Genomic DNA, 19,647 nt, shown 5'->3' with positions numbered 1-19,647 from the left:
CTTATCACCTTAGGCCCAGGCCCTACTCTCAGGCAGGGATCCAATTAAACCACAGATAGCTCACCCTCATCAAAGATTCCCTTAGGTGCAGCAAGCACTCCACACACTTCCTTGGCAATTAGTTCTTTCTTTTGTCTAACTGGCGTCCCTTCTATTATAACTTGATCTCACTTCCTCTGCTCTGACTCTAAGGGGAAAGAAGAACAGCTGGTCTCTACCACCCACGTACTGGCCCTTCCGATAAAGGATGCTAGTGCCAAAAGGTGGGGTTCCAAAAGCCTGCTCTTTCATCCTGTCGTAAAACTCGATCCAACTGAGTTGGGAGCTGTGTGGTTTAGATGTCAGTTGAATCAACCTCAATGGGTACCAGGCGGTCTGTGGGCAGCAGATGATATTTCCTATGCCATGGGAGTGGGCTTCGTGGTCTTACTGTGGTGGCAGGTGGAGCAGAATCCACCTGTCATTCCATTAGCCTTCTACCCAAGGTGTGAGAGGGAAGGGTCCTGGGTATGTCTGCTGGGCTGAGCAGCAGGAGCGGGGTGCAAGGGGAAGGAAGACCCAGATACTCCACTAAAGTTAGATTGTGGTGCTCCAAAGAGGAAATTTAAATAGCCTAGGAATATGTGAAAAGTTAGCCTCACTAATTTCAAGAGATACCATATTTTGCTTACTGGTAAATTGGGATTTTTTTGTTTTTTGTTTTTTATGGTAAGACAATTTTAGTGGAAATGCAGGAACTAAATTCTCTCATACTTGGCTGGTAGAAGTATAAATTATATTAAACTTTATGGAGGCATTAGTCAATATTGACCAAAGGCCTCAAAACATTCTTTCAAAAAACATTTTCACATATTCTATAACTATACTAATATTGTTAAGCTGTAATCACTGAGGTATTTTTTAACAACTACAAAAAATTTTTGAAAAATATTACATGTCCAATGACAAATATTTAGTTAAACAAATTAAAGCTCATTGCGATTGTGGAAAAGTATACAATCATTAAATATAAAAAAATACAAAGACAGAAAAGTAGTCAGATATATTAAGTGAAAAACTAAGTATCAAAAAAAGCATATCAACATCTATCTCTACATTGATATCAATATTTATATCTATTTTGTTCTCTCTTTTTTCTCTCTAAGGAATACACGCCAAAATATTAATTACAATTAGATCTGGGTAATGACATTTTAGATCATTGTAATGTTCTTATTTCATTTTTCTTTAAAGTTAGATTGTCGAATCTGATTTTTTTACAACAATTATATATTCCATTTGTATTAAGGAAAAATAATAATAGGAATAAGAAAGTATTGGAAAACCCTCCCCCACCCTGCCTCCTTAAGAAAAAGGAAAAATCAGGTCAGCCTTGAAAAGAAAAATTCCCTGGAGGGCAATATGCAAGTTGAAGAGAAGTGTGAATGAAGAGAGACACAGCACCAGGTTTTGTCTCAGTTAAAAAGTGGACAGGGAAAGTGACTCTTGTATGTCTGCTTATAAACTTTAGATAGATTCGGCTCCATCTAGTCCTCCTTTCATAAATGTCCCTTTAAATTTTTGCTCCCAAGTACTCCTATATGACCAGTCCTACTCAAGAGAAATGAAAACGCATGTCCAAAGACTGTACATAAATGGTCATAACAAAATTATTCAGAATAGTCAAAAAGTAGAAACTTAAATGTTCCTCAACTGATGAACAAAATGTCATGTATCTTCATAATAGAATATTATTCTGCAATTAAAAGGAATAAAGTACTGATACATGCTATGATATAGATGCACTTCAAAAGCATTATGTTCAGTGAAAAAATAAAGCCAGACACAAACATTACATATTGTATGGTTTGATTTATATGACGTATACAGTATAGGCAAATTTATAGATACACAAAGTAGATTAGTGATTGCCTAGGACTGGGCGAAGGAGAGATCAGGAAACAGAGTGACTGCAAATGGGCAGGAGGTGTTCTTTGGAAGTGCTGGAAATGTTCTCAAATTAGATTGCCGTGATGCTGCCACCGCTGTAAATATACTAAAAATCATTGACTCGTACACTCAAAACAAGTAAATTTTCTATCCTATAAATTATATCTCAAAATAAACCTTTTTTTAGAAAAAAGTATCCCCAGCTGATATTGTACTTGAGGGACACAACCCTTCAAATACATCTATTCATACATCAAATATTTTCAAGTGCCCATAATTTGCCAGGTATTAGCCTAAGAATATGTGAGTAAAGGAAATAGAAATTACCAACTGTATTTTAGTGATATATAAACCAGTTTACATGTCAATATCTATCAACATACATGGGCGGGGATATTTCCAGCCCTCAGACCTTGTAGAATGCCTGGCATACAGTAGACCCCGCTCAACATATGTTGTTGGCTAAATGAATTAAGTAGGTATAAGAGAGCTTGAAAGTTGAGAGAAGCTATGACTTCCCCAAGCTGATCCCTGAAGTAGAACTTAGAGAAGGAAGGTGACAAGGAAGAATAAGCCCAGGCTATGGAGAGAAGATGCAGATTTTCTTCTGGCTTCCCCAGGCCAGGAAAGTCTCTCTGAAGCTCTGATGAACAGGGCTTGGCAGGTGGAAATGTGTGTATGGTGACTCCCTCAAGTCATATTTTCCAAGAACCTGCCCAGCACAGAGTGGTGGTTCAAGACAGAGACTGGGGGCTTCTGATTCTCAGACTGTCTGAGCTCTAAGCCTCATGCCATTACTCCCTGCCCACTCTTTCTTAGGAAATGTAATGGGTAGTCTGCCAAGCCTCTCTGTTTCCATTTTCCAGTGAGCTCAAGGTCCCTATTTGGCACTGGCCCCCTGGTAACTGGCCACCTGTTGAAATGGCTGTCAACATCAGGGCTGCTCCACCCCCAGCTCCCACCACGAATGTTCCAGAGATCTCTTTACTTCACTGCCCTTCCACTTGGAGAGGGCCTCTTGGAACTTTGTATTCAAAGCTATAAAGATAATTATTCCCCTGACCCAGTAATTTTACCTCTAGGAATAACTGCAAGACAACAGAGATGTTTATAATGATGTGTTTATAACGTTGTTCGCTGTGGTAATATCTGTAACATTGGTGACACCGCAACATTGGAAGCCACCTGAATGAAAACAGTAGGGGGATGATTAATTCATAGCACAACTGTGTGACAAAATACTATGTCGTCATAATAACCCTGCTGTTGCAAGTGAAGTTAATTATAAAGGAGGGATTTGACCTTGGCCTATTAATAAGCAAGAAATGCAGGCCCTGGTCAGCTCCGCAGGCAGATTGTGAGGGGAGGCTGGGCCTAGTTCTGGGCTCATCTGGGGAGAATAGACTCGAGCACAAGAAGGACTGGGAAAAGAGTCCGGAGTATCACTAGCCCAAAATGGAGACACGCCTTCCACTTCTTTTCCTTCCTAAAGGGAGCCTGCCTGAAACCATAGACACCTGGGGAAGGAGTGGGGGCCCATACTGCAGATCATGGCTGCTCCCTGAGCCAGACTCATCCTCCCAGAGCAAGCCTTCTGGGCAGCAGCAAGGGGATGGCTGTGTACATGTGGGTGGGCGTGTGGGCTCAAAGATTGTCTTCGAAAGTGAATATTGAACTGCTTTCCTGGATGAAAGGTTCCTAGGAGGGGAGTGGAATTTGGGCTGGAGACGATGCAAGAGGAAGCCTCGAGTCATTCATCAGCACCCGCACTCCCTTTGTTTCGGTATCTCAAACTCCAGCTACACCTCCTTTCCTAGCATTTCACTCAGGAGGACAAGGGTGACCCTACCCCTCACCCTGGGCAGCGAGAGAAGCATCTCCTTTCACTTAGTGTAACCAGCCCTGTCACATCCTGAGGGATCCTTCTGTCGCCCTTCCCCAGCCTCTGGAGCTTACAAAGTGGGCTCAGGGGCTGAAGCTAAGTGGAAACTGAAAATTTTTCAGTGTTGTGAGAGGCAGAACTAAACTAGGTCTGAGAACTGAATGCACAGCCTGAAAAGGAACAAAACACACACACACACTCACACACATGTTCACACTCGCACTCACTTTTCCACCTGTTTCTTTTTTTTGGAGTCCCTGTTTCTTAATTTCCACAGGTTTTTTTTTTTTTTATACCTATAACTGGCTGAGTAGGGGAAAAGAGAAGCTACTTGAGTTTTTTTTAATTATACATTTTAAATATTCTATTTATATTTCTGTTGTTCCAATAGTAACATAATTTTCACAGAAAATAAAATGAGAGACAAAAAAAAATTTCACTACCATCTTTCTAAAGAAACTGCTCTTATTAATATCAAGATATATAAACTTCTAGACATTTTTTATGCCTAATTTTTCCTATGGTAATGATGTATAGATGACATAGGTATAGATATATAATATTTACATATCTATTTTTTTAATTTTTAAAAATGAGATTATACCTTTATGAGTATGCCTTTTATATATTTAACATATGAAGAAAATCGTTTCAGGCCAACAATAAATGTCCACCAAAATTAAACTAAAGGACTGACAAATACACGAGTAGAATGCTAGCATAGTTTACCACTTCCTTCTTGTTGGACATTTAGGACATTTCCAGTCTATAAAATAATTAAAGCCAAAATGTTAATCTATGCATTAAGGATAGACTTTTAGCGGTGAATTTGAACACAATAATGAAGACTGTGATCTAAAGGACACCATACCCTTTGCATTTTTGATGGGACCCAAATGAAAATAAAATGTATTGTAATCCCCCTCTGTAGGGCCCCAACTTGTAGAAGTTCTACAAACATCAAATCCTTTCATTGTGTGACTTCACATGTTTTGTGCATCCTAACCCTCGGCGTTCAAAAACAAATCTCAATCAACTGTATCGGTGGGAACGCTGAGTTATCTTTCCTTTCTCTCTGTAGAAAATGCTTTCACAACAATGTTGCCATATGAAGAGGTTACTGACGAGAATGTAGGAAGGGAAGCACTTTGCCAAGAAGTTACCTAACAAAAATATTTTTAGTTTTCTGGACTTTAGCATGTGTGTTGTAGATGTCAGCTTTTTTGAACATTTCATTTATTGTGGTTTCTTTCTCATTTTAATTAAATATATTTTTATAATTAACTGTATATTTTTTCTAAAATTTTTCTATTATTTTTCTAAAATTGATCTTATGTCTATCAAAGCCTAGATGCATTCCTGGTGACCCCCGTACTTCCCAAGTACAGTGCTGGGCACGGAGAAGTTTTCTTCGTTAATGTTTATTGATCAGGACGGACAGCATCAAACTTGGATAGGGCAGATGCAGCCCGATGAAAAGGCACAAGGGCAAAAGAGACAGTCTTCTGTGTCCCCTTGATATTTATTGTTATGATTCCCCAATGAAGATATCCGCCTGCCTTTTGCCTGAGCTTCCGCTTTACCTGTCTCCTCAATAACACCACCACCTTCCCTTTCCCTCCCTCCTCTCCTTCCGAACTGGCTCCTCCACCCCCAGGCCACACCTCCCTGCCCCCTGAACCTCCCCATCTATCCCATCTCCAACTCCCCACTCCCCGGGCCACTCCTTCGTACTTCTCTCTCTCCCTCTGTCCTCTTTGCCTGATTCTCTCCTTTTCCTTCCAAATCCGAAATAGAGATCTTCACAAAAAGGAGGTGAACGCGGCAGATGAGAAAACAGAGGCTTCCTGGTGGAGCTGGCTTCCCACCTCTGATCCCTCACCAGCCCCGGTGGGCACCGCAGGGTATAAGGTCAGCAGAGCAGTCTTACAGGGAGTGAAAACTACCAGTCTGTCAGCCCAGCTCCTCCCTTTGGCCTGAGCGGGGTCTGGTAGAGGCCTAAAGATGGAATCTTTTCTCGGAAAACTGTGAGAGAGGGATCTGCCTGTGATAGTCCAATAAGAGTCCTATAGTGTGTGTGGTGCCTTTTTCTGCCTTTCTCGAGCCCTCCCTCTTCCCTGTGCAGGGCTTCAGGGAGGAGAGTGTACTCCAAGGAGAATTTGGCGACTGGTAAATCTATCTTCAAGGATCTCGCGGACAGCAGCATAGGTGCAGTCCACCTGCCCAGCCTCCCATCACCACAGGCTTCCAGGATGCTTGCTCAGCCCACATCCAGGGGTGACAGTCAACCCCCAGGCCTCTGCCAGTGCAGACTACATGCCCATTCTGGAAGAAAACATGAAGGGGGAGGAGGAAGACCAGAGGAAAATAGGGAGAAGGAAGTACTGCAAAAATTCTACATCCTCCACAAAGCTTCCCTTGCTCCCTTGAGCCTTGGCCTCCATAAAGCTTCTCTTACCCCTTCGATCCCTGCCCTTCCTCATTTCCTCCTCCAGGCTTCCAGAACATTCATCAGACTCCCCACCACTGTATACATAGCATGTTACTCTTTTATACGAATAGTTTGTCTCCACTACACAGACAGGGTGCATTATGGTGCATTATTTATTACTGTGACCCCACATCTAGTACAGTGGCCAGTCATTAAGAACCACTTGCCCACTGGGTCATTACATGTGATAATACTAAAATTACAACTCCAGGCTGTGCTTGAAATGGACCCAATTTTTCTTAGCATTCTGAGTATCAGAGCGTATATAGAGTGTTGGTTTGATATTCCCATAGAGGAGAGAATCCTATTTGTTCCTGTTATCACATCATTCGGTGACTTACGGGGTTGGCAACAGAGGGGAGGTGGAGGATATATAGTGTACAGAAAATCACTTAGCTACCTCTCAGACCCAAGAACTTTGTTAATCACGCTCTGTAACCCTGCTTCCCTCTCCAGGATGCTCCCAACCAGAAAGCTGTGAGAAACTCCAGCAGCTAACAACAAAACCAACTTCAAAAGATCTACTCCTCCACAGGAACCACTGTCTATGTTTTTTGAAATGTGCAAGGAATACCGTGTCTTCTGCATTGGTGGAGCCTTCCCCTGAGAAGGGAAAACAGCAAGGAAAACCACACTCCTTCTGAAGGCAGCACGGTCTAGGGTGATCGTCCCAAAGTGGGGACCATGCCCCACAGGTATTGGGAGGAAACTGCTGGTACACAGAGAGGCCACGGAGAGGCGTTAACCTTTCAGGAAGGTTGCTCCCATTTCGTTTCTCCTTCTTCCCTTCCAGGAGAATATCTCAGTCAGGTGCCAGGATCTCCTTAACTCTTTGCAAACACTTAGCTCTCATTTTAACCCCAAGTGAATGGAGTGAGAGCCCTCAACACATCAAAATATCCAGCTAATTTCATAACACTGGTTTCCATAATGAATGGAAACCAGTGTTATGAAATTAGCTGGATATTTCAGTCTCCAATATTAAAATAAGTCAGGTTTTTTACATTTAAGTAAAAAATGGGTCTGACTAAAGAAAAAATATTAGGTAATAATAGCACAGCGTTTGTAGATATGCCAGAAATGATCAATGTTGTATGCTCATGACCAAAAGTTAGGAACCAAAAGGAGAAAGAAATTAAAAATGCTTGGTTCCCATCCTTGTCCTGACAGTTGCCAGTGTGTGGCCTTGGACAAGCCACTGCACCTCTCTGCATGACTGTTTTCTCATGTGTAAAATGAAGAGAGTCAGTAGGGCCAAGGCTCTCAAAGTATATTCCAATTCTGAAATTCTAGGATGCTTTTATTATTGGGGGGTGCAGAGAGCATGGAAAAAAAGAGGTGGAATTCTCCTGCTTGTTGTCTCTGAAGATAGCAAAGAAGGCCTCTCTCTTTGATTTTACTGTGATCTGAGACCTAAAAGTGATGCCCATCTGTTAGCAATTCTGCCTGTAATCCTCCCTCGCCCACCCACTGGCCCTCAGAGACAGGGCAGGCAGCAACTCCCAGCTTCCTCAGAGATGGCAGTTACTTAGTTCTGAAAACTAACAGCCAGAAGAGGGAAATGGAGAGTCAGCGCCCTGCCTGCCTGGTTGGAGGGCCCCTCGCTAATCTCCCTACCCTGAAACCCGAGGCCCTGGGAATGGCCTATTCATGAATGGCCTGGGCCTGGCCTCATAGACAGAGAACTCCTCTGGGGATCCTATCAACCCCCACTTGTCTCCCCATTGTGACAGCTGAAATGAGAAGCTCAGGGATAGAACAGTGAGTCCCTTTTTCAGAAGCCAGGTTGGATCTGGCGGTGGGTCAGAGAAGCAAGGGCAAGCCCCTGTGTTAGCATTAGAGACTGTTTTGGAAAGAGAGAGAATTTGAATTTGTATGGATTTTTCTAAGAGTCCTTCAAAGAGATCGAGCGAAATATCTGAATCTGAACAGCTCGGAGGTGGGCGGAGCTCTAACGTGGCTCTGGGCAAATCAAGAAAGAGACAAGCCGGATGCTTCAATGGGAAAGAGACTAGACACCTGAGATGAGGCACGGCGAGCACTACTGGCTTGGAGCCTGAGCACCGTTCCTTGGGTGACACCAGACATGTTTACATGTGCAATGTTTTTGAAGAGAGAAGCTCTGAAATGAAGAGGCTGAGTGGCTGACCTCAGAAAGAATCTCCCAATTCACCTCCAACTGGGCTTCTGCCTGTGGCTTTCTCTCTCTAACCAATCACTATTCTTTCTTCTGGCATCTCCTAAGAATTTCCACCCATAAACTCTAAGGTGGAATTTTAATTGTTTCTGTCCATCCTTTGTATCAGGACAGCCAATTGAAATGCTCATGGGGGAGTGCACTGAGTAGGTATGACAAGAAGTGATGAGGACTGGTGTGACAGAGAGTCCAGACCCCACCTCAAGGGGGCGGCCAAGGCTTGTTCACCCTGCTGGCTGGCAGGGAGGCCAGCTCAGAGTCCGGAATTATTTAGGTTTTACCCCCAATTCCAACATGTTATAGGTGGGTGTGGGGTTGTTTCTCCACATCACAAATAAGCAATTCTCTGACACCAACTGGGTGTCCTACAATTCAGCTCGATTGTGACATTATCTACAGGAAGATAGCTACAAATCCCACAAGTTGAAGGAAGGCTCAGTCCCACAAGACTGTCCTGCCCCCAACTTCATATGCCAATCGCAACTCCAGGCTGTTACCTGTGCTTCTGATCAACTGGCTATATAAATCAGAGGTCTCACAAATCCTCCTTGGGTTTGATTAAGGTGGTAGAGCAGCTCACAGAACTCAGAGAAATATTTTACTGACTACATCGCCGGTTTATTATAACCCAGGAACAGCCAGACAGAAGAAATGCAAGGTACATGGAAAGGATGAAGAGCATCCCTACTCTCTCTCCAAAACTCCAAGTGTTCACCAACCTGGAAGCTCTCCAACAATGTCCCTTGGGGGTTTTATGGAGGCTTCATTACGTAGGCATGATTGATTAAATCATCAGCCATTGGTGATGGAACTCAATCCCTAGCCCCGCTCCCCTTCCTTGAAATCGGGAAGGAGCTGAAAGTTCCAACCCTCTAATCATGTGGTTGGTTCTCCTGGCAACAGTCCCCTCTTCCCTGCAGGCCCAAAGTCACCTTATTAACATAACAAAAGATACCTTCATTACTCCCATCACTTAGGAAATTCCAGAGGTTTTAGAAGCTCTGCCAGAAAAGAGACAGGGACCAAATATATATTTCTTATTGTAAATCACAATATCCTACTAAATAATCTGGATTTTTTTAAGGGAATCAGGAATTCCAGGTTTGGGGAGAGAAATTCCTGAATTTAAAAAAATATATCTATATCATGTTTGGGGGTAAAAAAAGTATTTGCAAGTCTCTAGTTTCCAACTCATTTCATCCATCTTTCTTCCCAGTTTTTGCAGCATCAGCCCCATCTAGATAAAGCTGTGCCTGTCTTCACTGCCTCCTTACTCTAGAAACAAGGCTTGAGACGTGTTGAAGAGAACAGCAGTAATAGAAAAGTTCTTCAGATTCTCCACTTAGCACCATCCTGTCCGGTTCCCTACTTCCTAAGAGCAGAAATGTTCTAGTCCTTTGTGCACACTTCAGGGGCTCAGTGATTGTGTTCAATCAACAACCTCTCACTGAACATTCCTCAAGAAACTAGTGCCCTGACCAGGGCTCTGAGGCATGGGAAAAATGTGTTTGTAATGGAAAAAAAAATGATAGGAAATTAGAAGATCTGGATTTGGGTCGGGCAAAGATCAGAAAATTTAAAGTCATTCTGATTATGAGGAATAAACATCTAGAGTAGGAATGTGCTGGAGAATGAGAAACTGTCCTATATACCTAGAGGGTGAAGGACGCGTGGGTCAGTAGCGGGTGGCAGGCAGCACTGGGGCTTGGGAATGGGGTGTGATGGGCTTTAATAGCCAAGTGGAAGAGTCGGGCCTCTCGACGGCCTCTCAAACTTTACCCCATTCGCTAATGGCAGAAGGCAATAAATACATGATTCTTGGAGGCCTAGGAAGTTAATTCAAACTAGTATACTTCAAGCTTAAAATTCCCCTAAAGATTCATGTTTTATCTTTAGAATGTATATTTTTATTGTAGACTTACTCAAAGGTTTTGAAATCTGCACCATACCATTTTTAAAACATAAAATAACATTTCCCTCAACTTTTGAGTAGCCTTAATGCTGTTAGGAAGATATTCCATGTCTGTCTTGTACTTTGCTTTGTCTCAGAACTTAACCTTTCAATCCTCAAGCCTACATGCACCCTGTTCAAGAAGTGCCGTTGGGGGCCACGAGCAGGAGAGGAACGCGGTCAAGCAGAGGCAGCACGAGCATTTGTACATGCCAGGCAGGTGGGAAGCCCCTGGATTACAGAGGTGAGAAGTGACATTGGTATGATCCAGTGTGGAAACAGCGAACACGAAGCCCAAGTACAGATGCCGGAAAGAGCTTACGAGCTCACCATCCAGACTTGCTGACTGGGCTGGAGGGATGCCCTCAAAAATGAGATGGAGTACGAACTTCACCAATTCGGGAATGTGCTGGAGCTAACTGGGTTCCAGAATTCAGCAATCCAGCCAATAAATGACAAATGCAGCTTCCCAGGCCTGCTGGGGTTTAGGGCTGGCTTAGAACTGGCAGCATCTCAGTTCACAGAAAAAGACAGAATCTCCCAATTACAATAGGCTTTAAAAGCCAGGCTTCTAACAGCTAGTAAAAGACTCCTTGGACAAAGAGTTGCTTTGACTAAATAATATTTTGATGAGTTAAATGCAAATGAAGCAGAACCATGTGTGGCCCGCTCTCCTCACTGGAGGCTGGATGAGGATGGATGGAGGTGGTGGGAGTGAAGAAGGCTGCTGATGAAAAACATTTGAGATTCTGCCTAAAAAACCAAAGATGTGTAAAAAAGTAGCAGCAGTTGCTCCCAACCCACTTTCTCCAATCCTAAATTGTCCTGAGTTTCCCTGGTCCTAATCTGGATGGATGTAATAAAACCAGACTTTCCAAGTGCTCTGTTTGGCAAATCTGAAGCCAACTCATGCCAGGCTAGAGATGCTTGTGGTTTGACCACCTAATCCTCTGCCCATCTCCATACGCCTGTTTCCATGCAGGCAGAAACAAGGCTTTCTGTGAATGAAGGCAAGGAGGAGGCTGGATAACCCAAATTCCTGTGTAATCTCATCTACATTTTAAAAAAGCATTAAGAAATTATTTCAAAAGCTACTTACTCTCTTAATGATGAGCTGCTTTTTGCACTCATTATGGATTTGCACTCCGGAAGGCGGGGTGCTGGGTGCATGCGGTGTGACACATCACTGAAGTGAGATGAGAACACTATAGAAAAGAGGTAGAGAAGAATTGTACCAAAACTGGCTTTGTTTGTAGGAGGAGGACAAGTTGTGTGGCCTGGACAGCTCATCCCTCAAAAAAACAGATTTCGCATTAATAAATAAAAAAACTACTTAATTAAAAAGTTCTTCCTTTTGTACCATGTCTTATGCACTACCTCAGCTTTTCAGGGAAGTGCTTACTGAAGAGAGAGCCTGGGTATGGTAAGCACTATATACATATTTATCATCATCATCATCATCATCGTCATTATTATTATTGACATTTTTTAGAATCTCGACATACCTGTATTGAGCAACCTGCTCTGTCCCTGGTATTATGCAAGGCACTGAGGATGCAAAGAGAAATGACATCTTCTGGGTCCTCAAGGCATTTACATTTCTAGGCCTCAGCAATTTACCTTCCTCACTCTGTACTGTGGTTCTGTTTTCCCCATTCCATACCCTTCTCCCCAGCAGTCCTCACATACATAAGTGAAGGCTCAAGGAATCTACGAGGCAAAAATGATGGAGGGGGTTGTGTGGGACAATGAGATAAAACTCCCACTGGCCTGCATTTGCGGATAACATACAGGACACTCAATTAAATCTGAATTTCAGATAAATTTAACCGAGAATCCTGATGTTTCCTTGTGTGTTTGTTTTGCCAAACCTGGAAGCCCTGACTGGCCCGAGCATCAGGCCGGCCACCAAGAACAATGTAATCTGCTTTCCAGGCCACCATCCCCCTTTTTCGGGCACTTTTCCTCATCATACTCATGATCGTGTCCTCCTTCAGCACTACTCTTAAGAAAACGTCCAGAGTTTACCCTTAATGTGAATTTGACTCTCCCAAGGATACTTTAATTGTAAGCCATAACTTTAATTATGGAAGAAAGTCTATGCCCCACTTTGAAGGAACGTTTGGCTCTATTTAAGGGATGGTGAAGTATTACTTCAGGTAATTATTCCTTGGGCCCTTGGAATCACACCACGTTGACAATAGGCTACTGAGCCCATGCGTGGGGCCAGTTCTGCTCCTACCTGCCATCCAGCAGCTATTACTTGCTTTTAGAAAGGAAATTCAATTCTTGAGTTCCCACTGCAGGGAGCCCCAGTACTTCTCCTGGTCTGCACCTTGGATATCTTCTCCCAGCTGTAGTTAAATTTCCAGAGCTCCGTATTCATAGATTCCTGATGCCATCCCCTAACTCCTCTGCACCCTGACCAAAGCCTGGCCAGGAAGTGCTTCAGCCATCCTAGAGAAGAGCACACAGTGATTTTCCCTTCCCTGGCTGAGTCCCGAGGCTGCCCCTTTGTTCTCCTTTCTTATTCTTGTGAAGCACCTTGGCTGGACAATAGCTTTTAAAGAGCTGCTTCATTTGGCAGACACCTCGTCTCTCTGCCCTTTGTGTAGTTAATGATGTGTGCAAAACCTACTTCATCACAGAAGACAGGTAACCTCACATGGATTCATTTCCTTTCTCTGGGACACGTCTGGACTCTGCTGCCTTGGTGACCCTTCACAGAAGGAAATGTAACACCAACTGCATTTTAATCCAGCACCTTTTATCCTCAAGGCTCAAATTCACTTTCGCCAGCTCTCTCCTACACATATACCTTCTCAGTCAAAAGGTAAAGATAATTTTTTACCCTTTTACTCCCCTCTTCTTGTTCTTTTCTGACAAATGTTCGCTGACCCTGGTGACTCCTTTGAGGGTCTGACCTCTGCCTGCTGGCATCTGGTCCTGTCTAGACACTTTATCCCTTTTCAGAGCTTTGTCTTTGTCACCCAAATCTCACTATTCTTGAGTTCGAATGTCTCATTTGACTCAGAAAGTATCTCTTATTTCCTCCCAGTTATGGCAACAATCTTATCTGAAGAGAAAAGGAAGATCTCGTTTCTGAAACCTGATTTATTGGTCCTCAGAATCTTTAAGTGGCCTTAGGACCGAAAGGGGCAGACTATATTAGACCAAAACATCTTAAGACTAGCGATTATGTATTATCCATCTCTTTATTCCTATTATGCAAGCTTTGTGCCTGGCACATAGTAGGTGCTCAAAAGTGACCAAAGAATAAATGAATGATGCTTGCTCTTAAGTGGGGATATGAGGAATTAGTGTAGTCTACCAAGAACTAATATCGGAAAGGATGTTAAAGTCTTATCACTTTGTAGAACATCTAAAACAAAGGTCATCAGTCCTCAAGAACTGCTTAGAAATTCTAACATCACAATATATTCAGATTTGGCAGTGACATGATGGCATCTCTGGAGCTTTAAGAGTGAAAATATAAAGAATTAACAAAATGAATGACTATTATCCTTAGGCTAAAGAAACCAAAGGACAGTTTAGAAACATATGGATAGAGACTTGAGAATACACAGGGCCATCAAAATGACTTAGGCTAATCTCAGGGAGGCAGTCTGGAAAGCCATTGCAACTAGAAAACTGAACTGTAACTATCAAAGATTGTATTGACTAATGGGTGATAGACAGCTAGTCAGAGAGAGCAAAAATTTGGAACTGGGAATTCGATGCTACCCAAGGGAGAAACTGGTCAGAATAAAGACTCCAGGTTGAAATGCAAACAACAGATTTTCAAAAAAAGGTAAAATTCAGTAGAGAAAAGATAGTCTTTTCAACAAATGGTGCTAGAACAGTTGGATATTCATAGTAAAAAATTTAAAAATTGACTCAAACCCGTACTTTACATCATATACAAAAATTAACTCGAAATGTATTAGGACCTAAGTATAAAACTTTATAAAATTTATAGAAGAAAACCTTTGCGACCTTGAGTTGAGCAAAGATTTCTGAAATATGACATCAAAAGCATGGTTCATAAAATAAGTTGACAAATTAAACTTTATCAAAGTCGAGAACTCATAATTTTCAAAAGACTTTGTTAAGAAAATGAATATATAAGCTACAGATTGGGAGAAAGTAGTTATAAAACATATATCTTATAAAGGACTTGAATTCAGAATATTATAAAATATTCTCAAAACTCAATAACAAGAAAATAAACAATCTGGATAATAAAATGAGAAAATATTTGAATAGATACTTCACCAAAGAAGATATACAGAGGGAATATGAGCACATGGAAAGATGCTCAACATCATCAGTCATCAGGGAAATGTAAATCAAATTGAAACCACAATGATATTTCATTACACACCCACTCGAATTGTAAAATTAAAAAAAGAATGACCTCACCAAATATTAGCAAAAATATGGAAAAATTAGAACTCACAAACCCTATATTGTAGGTATGAATATAAAATGGTACAACCACTTTGGAAAACCTTTTAGCAGTTTCCTTAAAAGTTAAACATATACTACCATAAGATCTAGGCATTCCACTCCCATTTACTCAAGAGAAAGGAAAGCCTATGTCCACACAAAGATTTATACATGAATATTCATAGTAGCTCTATTTGTATTAGTCCAAAACTGGAAACAACCTCAATGTCCACCAACAGGTGGACTGATGAAACTGTGGTATATCCATACAGTGGAACACTAGTCGGCAATAAAAAGGAGTGAACTAATGATATAATTAACAACATGAAAAAATTCCAAAATAACTTTGCTGAGTGGAATACGCAAGACAAAAAAAGAGTGTATACTGTGTGAATCTACATTCAATAAAATACAAATTAATCTTTAGTGGCAAAAAGCAGACAGTGATTATCTGAGAACAGGGTTGGCAGAGATTATAAAGAGGCATAAGGAAGATTCTGGGGGTGATAAATGCATTCATTATCTTGATCGTAATGACATTTTCAAAGGGGCACACATATGTCAAACCATACAAAATTTTTCTTTTAAATATGAAGTTTATCATATGATAATTATGTCTCAATAAAACTGTTAAGAGTATATTTATCCAAGTTCTGGTGATTTATCTGCTTATTTGTTACTACAGAGATCAGGGAAAGGATTTGAACTTCAAAGAATGCAGACTGCTTTACAGCCTACTCTGAAATGCCTTTCCTTTTCCTTCATGGTGGGCAAGAGGGGAATGATAAAAGATGAGATTATATTATAGGCCACCTCTGCTTTAAGAGAAATTCAAACAATTTCTGGGCTGAATGAATTCACAAAAGGGAATTTATATAATATTCCACAATCACATATACTACTAATTTCTACTAATCACATATCCACCCACACACATATGTTCACACATATGCACACATACTCTCACAAAAGACAACCTAATACAAAAAGCAGTGGACGAGAGATTTGAATAAGTTATCCAAAGAAGCAGTAGCTTGAATTTCTGCTAATAATTACAACATATAAATTAAAAACACATTGATAAAATCATGTGTTCCACAACCATTAAATTGGGGGGCGGGGGATTGTTAAATCTGAGAGCACCAAGTATTTGCTAAAATGTGGAACATGTGAAGGTCAGATATTTTGCAGGGCGCACCCCGAGAACATCCATTTAGAGAGAAATTGAGCAAAGTCGAAGACTCTCATATCCTACACCCAGAGAGTCCCCTTCCAGGTCTACATCCAGGGCAACAACGGTACATGTGCATGAGAACACATGTACAGCATCGTAACAGCAAAAAACAGAACCATCTAAATGCCCTTTCACAGGTGGATACACAAACTGTGGTGTATTCGCACAATAAAATTCCACACAGCAGCAGAAATGAATGTGCTAGAGCTACAGATATGGATGATTCTTAAAAACTTCATGATCAGAGAAAAGAAAGTTGTAGGATAATTTACACAGTAAAAGGCCATTAACATAACACACAAATGCCTGTTTTATGTGCCTTAGGGGAACATATCTATCAGGAGAAGTTGAATGACATTCATTGAAATTATAAACTGCAAATTCAAGATAAGGGCATCATGGGTGGTTTCAACCATGTTGATAATGTTTTATTTCTTAGTTTTAATTGTGGAAACTTGTATTATTCTTCATACTTCTTGCACATCAAAAATAATGCATCATAATTTTTTCAAAATAATTACTCAAAGCTGTCCGCTTTTCCTTGCTTCCTTTGTTGTCCCATAAAAGTCTATGTCCATTTTGCCAAACACCAAGCAGTTTAGATTGGATTGTTAATCAGGGCCATGAATGTATCAGTCATATCTGCAGTTGCTTCTAACCCAACCTTTTACTCATCTAATGAGTAAAAGCTCCACGACCATGATGAGAGACAAGCAAAGGATTTATAAACTGGATTATGTGCGCTCCCTTTTGATACACGGTATTAATTCCATCTGTTCGTCCATGACTTCTAGTCTTCCATCACAGATCAGTGCTCTTTAAGGGTTGTTTAAATGCTGACTGCTCGCTAATTTCAGGATGTTTCAGTGTAAACTGAGGAACTGGAAAGGAGCTGGGATTAGAGTGACTCTAAGGTACACTGATGCAAAAACACGGGCAAGTTGAGATATACATAGACTTTGTTCGTGTGTTTGTTTTATAAATTTGTATTTTCTTCCAACCTTCAACATGCTTTTATTTAGAGAATTACATTCGAAAGCCCAAGTCTCTATGTAAGAAAATCTCCAAATGACTATGATTAAAATTCTGTTAAGGGGGTGGCTCCATAGTGTAGTAGTGAGCACATCTGCTTTACACGCAGAAGGCCCTGGGTTCGTGCCCCAGGTGGAGCCACGGACCATGCCCCAGAGGCCCCATACCCAGGGGGGCACCAGGCCTGTAGGAGGAGACGCCCCGCCTTCAGAGATTCAGTTCTTATGGGGAAATGGCAACATCCATAGGGCAGGTGTGGAAGTGGTGGGGGGCGGGGAGGGGATTAAAGAGGGGGGGGAATTCTGTTAACACCTGATAATCCCAAGCATTGGCAAACATGTGGAGGTTCATATATTTTTATAAGCTGTGTTAGACATATAAATTGCTACAACACCTCTGCAGAATAATCTTTTGATTTCTGGTAAAGATAAAAATGCACATACCTTTCAACTCATCAAATCTACTTCTAAGAGGATTCTACCAAACATGAACAATGAAACATATACAAGAATGATGATTGCTGCATTGCTAGTGAGAGTGACGAATTGAAAACAGCCCAAGTATGAGTCAACAGTTGAATCTATAAAGAAATTGTGGAATTAAAAAAAAAAAATCGAAAAGAAATTGTAGAATAGTCTTATAATGGAAAATAATAAAGCAGTGAAATAAATGGCCACATCTGTATATTTGGAATGAATAAATCTCAAAATGGTAATGTTCTATAAAAAATAAGTTATGGAATGATACCTGTTGTAGAATACCATTTGTGCCAGGTTCAAGGATATAAAAACTAATACTATATATCATTTAGAGATACAGACATATAAAGTAATAGAAACAAATATGAGTGGAAACAGTAAACATCAAATTCAGATAGTAGATCGCTTTGGGTGAGGGAAAGAGGAAAATTAGATCAGGAAAGAATCACTCAGATATATCTGTACCTCAAATTTACCTGTAACGTTTTGCTATGGTGGTTTTTACGTTCTATAGCAAATGCCTTAATTCAATAGTCATCTCTAAAATTGGGTATTTTCTTGTATAATCATAGTGCTATTACCGAATTTAACAAAGTTATCAATTTTTGGTATCATCTAAAATACAAAGTTCATATTAAATTTCCACAGTTGTCTCAAAAATATCTTTTTACAAATCAGGATCCAAACAAAGGCTGCATATTATGTTTTGTTTCAATGTATCTTAATTGCTTTACATCAAGTGCAGGATCTCCTCCCCCCTCCCGCCCCCATACACACCTTTTTCATACTTTTCTTATTAAATAAGCTGGATCAGTTAGCTTTCAGATTGTCCCACATTCTAGCTTTATCTCTTTGCTTTCTTCTGGTCTCATTTAACTTGTTTCTTTCTCCCTTATATTCCCCATACGAGGAAGTTTGCTCTAGAGATTTGGTTAAATTCAAGTTCAACTTTTTTTGGCAAGTACACTTCCTAAGTTATGCTGAATACTACCACATCGGGAGACACACATGTTCTACATGTTTTAGTGATGGTAAAAGTGATAAAAATGACAAAGATGGTGGCACCCTAATCCCTCTGCTGCAAAATTCCCCATCATCTTTTCCATTTTTTCCCCAGCCTTTCATTTGATAGTTTCAGCCATTGACAATCATTCCCTGGGTTGATGGTTTGATCGAAAATTACAAAATGGTGATTTTCTAATTCCATAATTTCTTGCACTTTATTAGACTGAATTATTCTGCTGAAAAAAAAAATATTCATCTACAAGGACTATTTGGTTATCCTGAATGGAGTTCACACAGGAATCACACTAAATGATTCCCTTTGACTACCAATTTTCAGAATTGAGTTGCTTTTCTTTCTTTAGAAAAAAATCTAAAAAAAAGATATTGAGGGAGTTTCTGGGTTTTGGGTTTTTTTTTTTACTCTTAAGCAGATTTGCATGAGAAGCCTGCTTTTGTGCTTCTTATACAGGTGTGTGCAAAAGTAATGCTTGGAGCTGATACAGCTCTGTTGCATCCTTGTGCAGACAAGCCCAGGGGTTAAAAGTCAATAGGCTACCAGGGAGCGGAGGGGGTCCCGGTTCAAGACGGCAACATAAGGGGACCCTGAGCTCACCTCCTCACACCAAATCTACACACCAAATCTGTACACCAAGTCTACAGGTACACATAAAACAACTTCCTCTGAAAAATACCAAAAAACTGGCTGGTGACACCTAGACTCCTTGCAATTGGGCGAAGGAGAGAAGGCCCACATGAAAACAGGTAGGAGAGGCTGGGACACCATCTCACAATCTCGCCACAAACCCCCACCCCCACGCACAGCCCTCAGTCCAAAGGAAACTCAAACCCAGAGTTGCTCCGTGAGAAGAATTCGAACCCCCATCGGGCACCCACAACTTTTAACACCTGAGGGACGAGCCCCCAAAACACCTAGCTTTGAAAAACAGTGGGGCAAGACCCACAGGCTGGAGCACCTTGAGCACCGGCGCTTGCTCGGA

This window comes from Pteropus medius, unplaced genomic scaffold (genome assembly GCF_902729225.1).
Source record: "Pteropus medius unplaced genomic scaffold, Ma_sr-lr_union100, whole genome shotgun sequence".
NCBI lineage: Eukaryota > Metazoa > Chordata > Mammalia > Chiroptera > Pteropodidae > Pteropus > Pteropus medius.
Note: the sequence above shows the minus strand (reverse complement) of the source record.